Source organism: Numida meleagris, chromosome 18 (assembly GCF_002078875.1).
Source record: "Numida meleagris isolate 19003 breed g44 Domestic line chromosome 18, NumMel1.0, whole genome shotgun sequence".
Taxonomy (NCBI): Eukaryota; Metazoa; Chordata; class Aves; order Galliformes; family Numididae; genus Numida; species Numida meleagris.
Window position 1 is genome coordinate 9,721,877 of NC_034426.1, and position 5,344 is coordinate 9,727,220.

Below are 5,344 nucleotides of genomic sequence, written 5' to 3' on the forward strand. Positions count from 1 at the left end.
CTGCCAAGTTTTCCCAGACGCATTTTCTGTCCTCTCACACTGCTCCGCCGTATCAAACCAGCCACAAAAAACACACTGATGGCCTCCTCCAGCCACTCCTCTCTGCTGTTTCTGTAAATCCCAGCAACCGATGCAGAGATTACAGAGCTCGAGCCCTGTGCAGGCAGTGAGTGCTGGGGCAACCTGTGCACACATGGCCCCTCTGGAGGGACACCGCACATTCCCCTGCCGAGCAGCACAGCTCTGCCCTCAGCAACAAGCGCATTCCCAAAGCCAGAATGGAACCAGGAGTGCAGAGCTCACGTAACCACCAGCCCAGGGCCTGACACTCGGGAGGAAACCCCCCCAGGAGGGAGCCCCAGGAAGGCTGAGGCTGCCGGCAGAGTCTCGTGCTCTGGCATCAATGTGCCGAGGAGAAAAGCAATGGCTGGCGGAGAGCAGAGCAGGGGCTCTCACATTAAATCCCTGGCTGGCCTCTCTTCCTCTGTTTCAAGAACAGAAAAAGGAAACAGGAAAAATCTCTCCCACTCAAATCCCTTCAAGCCCTCAGAGTTACCCTTCCAGCAAACAGGGAAGCCTCAGCTATGGCTGATATTCTCCTCTCAGGAGAGCTGCTCTCCTTCAACAATTCCACAGCACGAGAAGCTAACCTTGAAATCCTGGTAACATGAAGTCTCTGACCTCGGGAGCTAACATCGGGTCTCAGGTTACATCTGCATCTACAACTGAAAGTTTTCCTGGTATTTTTGAAGGAGTTTAATGCAGGGACAGTGCCAACTCTCCCCTGGCCAGGAGCGCAGCACAGCCTGGGTGCCACAGGTCCAAGCTGCCCCAGGCAGGAGCTCAGTACAAGATGGGGCAGCCCAGCTTGGGTTACATTTCAAAGCAGATTACCTGAACTACCAGCTGTTGCAATTAACAAGATCACTAACTTTAATGACAATACATCATTACGTTTCAGCAGAGCTTACTTCGCCCCATAATAGCCACGTAAACCCAGTCTGATGAAGCAGCTTTCGCACCCATCAGCTGGAGACGCACTGGTTCCGAGAAGGATGAGGCCAAGTCCAATGGGTGGCTGATGCTGTGCAATAGTTCACATGCAATGATCCGCAGCGATAAAAGACATTAAGGAAAAGCAATATGACGCCATCCTGTATTAGTGATGCAACGGGATTTAATGATGTAGAAATAAGACTGCCAGCGTTCCTTGTGCTCAGAAGGCACACAGGGCAGGACAATTAAGCCACCCATACTCAAATGGGATTATGCGCACCCCTCCCACTCCCGCCCTCCTGCTGTGTACAGCACTGACCCAACTGCAGGCTGACAGTGCAGGAGCACCGCACAGGGCTGTGCAGCAATGGCCCCAGAGGGGCTTCCCTTGTGGGCACCAGTTGGGAGGGGGCAAAGCTCCTCCTGGGCAGGAGGTCTCCAGGAGCACCAAGAGGCTTTGCTGCAACCCAAGCCAGAGTGAGAGTGCTGCAGCACATGCCAGCTTTAGCACGTGAAGGCTGCTGCTGGTCTAGCAAATACAAATTAAGTTTTAGCCTAATAACAAATTAATCCAAATAAATAGCTTACTGAATCCAAATAAATGGACTAAATGAGCGGGCACTGGGATCACAGATAGCCTCAGTAGAAATGTTTTGGTAGGAGAGCACACAGCACAGCCTCCCTCATCCCCTAGAGGAAACCACAGCTTCCCAGAGACCTGCAGTGCTTCCTCAGCACAACAAGCGCTTCTTTTAATAAGAGCCCACGTGAAGTGTTAGAGCTGCTCTCCGGCTGTCATTAAACTTCAGCTGGCTTTAACCCACCTGCGGGAAGAGCTCTAAGCACTGCCATTAGATCTCAGCAGCCCCACACCACATTTGCCCAGCACGGGGAGCACAGCGAGGCCGCAGCTTGTCCTGAGGGCCTATGGGAAGCGAGAGGGGCAACCACTCAGCATGAGCTGTTGTGCATCCAAGCAAAAATCTGGCCACACAGACCTACACAATTTAAGCCACATTTCAGACTGACTCCGAGGTCTGTGGCTTTTTATGTTTTTGCCTCACAGCCCCAGGGCAGTCACGGGTCCCACAGCTACAGAACTTTGAGCCACCAGAAGGCAGCATGCTTTGTGCCCTGCATTGCCCCACTAGTTCTCTGAAACAAATTTAAGCCCATTTATAAGCTTTCTGTCCAGCCAAAACTTCAGAAACATCATTCTGAAAGCAGTGAGGTGACTGCTACAGATCACTACAGCAATTCAACCAGCAATGGAGCTGGAGCAAAGACTAGACTCGAGGCAAAGGGCAAAGATCGACACCAACAGAAACACCAAAGTTACAGTTGAAGCAAAACAGAAATACAAACTAAAAACTATGCCCTGTTTTTAAAACATGCCCTTATTTTAATGTTACTTAGGCACAAGGAATCGCACCTCACTGGACTCTCTGCTGGCCTTTTCCCTCAGACTGCTCTGGTTAAGAGGTCATTTCTGCAGTGTGGATCTATTTTCCCACTCAAAGATGAAGGTTCATCACCTCTAAAAGTGCATTTAAGCTGATTTGTCAAGAAAACACCAGATAACCTCTCATCTTGGAGTCAGTAATGTTAAAAAAAAAAAAAAAAAGCAGAATACAGAAGAAAACTCAACTGCCTAGCACACAGGCAAGCACTTCATGAACCACGAGCTTGCAGGAGATGAGTCCCAAACCCTGCCACAGGGACAGCTGCACCACCTGCATGCAGGCAGGAGACCTGGCCCTGCCCAGCCCCACACTGCAGCAGATGCATCACTGCCACCCAACCGCCACTCAGCGTCAGCGCCCGCGCTGTGTGCAAGAGCTGCCCCGTGGACCGGTTTTACTCCTCAAATGCAAATAAAGAAATGCATGAACTTCAGACCTTTAAAGCTTTTAGAAATAACAGCTTTCTAGTACAAATAATGGAGCATGATGCAGAAAAGCAAGTGGGGCGCTGCCAAGTTTAGTCATTACAGACTGCTAAGTCAAACAGTTCTGTGCAACACAAAGTTGTTTTTACTGTGCAGAAGGCAGCCATGTGCCTGCACCTCTCTGTGTGCATGTTCCTGACCTACTTCCACTTTCCAGTTGGGAAACCCAGGAGCAACACTGCTCGGGCACAGCCGAGAGCTTCTGGCTCTCAGCAGGAGCTCAGGGCCACCCCACAGCAGAGCTGTTCCAAACACCACCCCCTGCTCAGGCCCCATCCCCATCACACAGGTGCTGCTGTTATCACAGCCCTTTCCTCTGCCTCATAGCAATGATCCGCTCTCTCCTGCATGATGGTCCAGCTCTCCCCCTGAATTTTAACAACCACACGTTAGAAAACCCAGCCGTCAGCAATTCAGCCCCTTCCAAACCACAAGCAAACCTCCAAGGTCAGGCAACAGACAGGCCTGGCAGATACCCTGATTAGGAATCTGTGTTCTGACTTTGCTGCTAACGGACAACAGCACTGCCTCCAAAGCAGTTCTCCATTAGTACCTTCATTCTCTGCTCTTTTAACAGAGAAGGTAGATGAATACTGAAGTGGACTGGAAGAACAGGGACAGGGACCTCCTTAGAAAAAGCCGTTCTCCAGGCAAGGCACCAACAAGAATGATTCTATGCCAGGTAGGCACACTGGTAACCTGCACATGAGACAAGCTTGTTCTGAAGCAGTGACAACTGCAGAAACAAAAATAGTTCAAAAGTGCTGCACACAATTGCTGTCTTTTGATCTTGTGCTAGTTAACAAGAGAGGTAATTTAACCCATAACTGCTCTTGCTGGAAATCACTGCAGCTACCCAAAGCGTTTGTTTATTTCTGTTCTCTGAAGGATGGAGCGGCCCAGCATGTTTGTCTGTCTGGAGGTGGAGAGGGGTAGTCACAACTCTCTCACCACTTTAGAGGCAAAAGAAAACAGCCCCCCCCAGTCCTGATACCCAGCACAACAGAAGAGGATATCCTGTTAGCCAGGAGCCCATCCTCAGCAGAGCCCCAGCAGCTGCCTCTCTGTGCAGCACAGCTGCCAAGACCCCAGTGGGCAGTGCTGGGTGCATGGGGACGGAGAATGGCTTTGCAGGCACTCAGCCAGTCCCGCATTGCCCAGAGCCCTCTGGCTGACACAGGAGGGCTTGCTTCTCCCTCTGTCCACCAGGGCCCAGCTCACGCTGAGCAAGTGTAACTTTTTAACCCAGCACCGGAGCTGCGCTTGGCATCCATTTGAATAAACAGTGAGTTGGGAGTGGGGGAGACTCTCCCCCACACACTTGAATTCCTGCCAGCCTCAAACGCCAGTGAACTTTGCTTTGAGTGACAAACTTCAAAAAGTCAACTCATCACCATACAAATGGGGGAGGGAGGCAGCGGCAGTCCCTTGCTCAGCCGATGTGACCTATGAGGAGCAGCCACACAGTGCCACACTTTTACCTTTTCTCTTCGGAGTTACAGAGCAGAGCAGCAGGCTGAGCTGCAGAGCAGCGCTTGGGACGCTCACCCCTTGCAGGTATGGCACACTGCACCCAGGACAACCTGGAACGCCAGGCAGGGCCTGTGCCCATTGCCCCAGAGCAGATGCAGTGCCTGGTTCAGGGCGCAGGGCTGCCCACGTTGCTGCTCCCCTCATTTATTTGCTGTTGGAGCTTTAATGAGTTAAAGCATGCAGTGTTCAGCCAAGATCTCTCATGAGCTATCTGCTCTTCCCAGGAAATCCCACATACCTTCTTTTGAGCATTCTCTGAAATGACAGATTCTTACATTTCACATTTTCAGGGCAGTTCAGCTGCCTCTCACAAAGACACCACTGTACCGTGACACCAGCCCAGGAGAACTCAGTTTAGAAGAGCACACGAGGCAAGCTGCATCTTTGCGGCCCCAAGATAACTCCCTTATAAGATTATCTCTTACAGACACAAATGCATCCCTCTGCACTCACCCTGCGGTCACCACCACGCAGTGACCTCACGGCAGCCCACAGGGCCCAGACAGACCTGAGTCGGGCAAGGCAGCAGTAGGGGACACAGACCGTGCCACGGCCATATAGGGCCCCAGACAGCACGCAGCTCCAACGCTGTGGGATAGGGTTCAGTGCCAGGCTCCGGGCCCAGGGTGCCGGCCCGCGGATCTCCTCGGGCAGGGCCGGGGCTGTGCGGGACTGACCCGGAGCGCACCTCCAGCGCGGCCCGGAGCGGCCTCCCCAACATTGCCAATCCAGCCCAGGCCCACATCGGGATTCCCCGCACGGGAAGCACCGGGAAGGCCCCGCCGCCTCCTGCCCGTCCCGGACAGCGCCCGCAGCCCCCAGAGCCCCACGCCGCTGCCGGAGGACAGAGTCCGGGGAGCGCGGGCC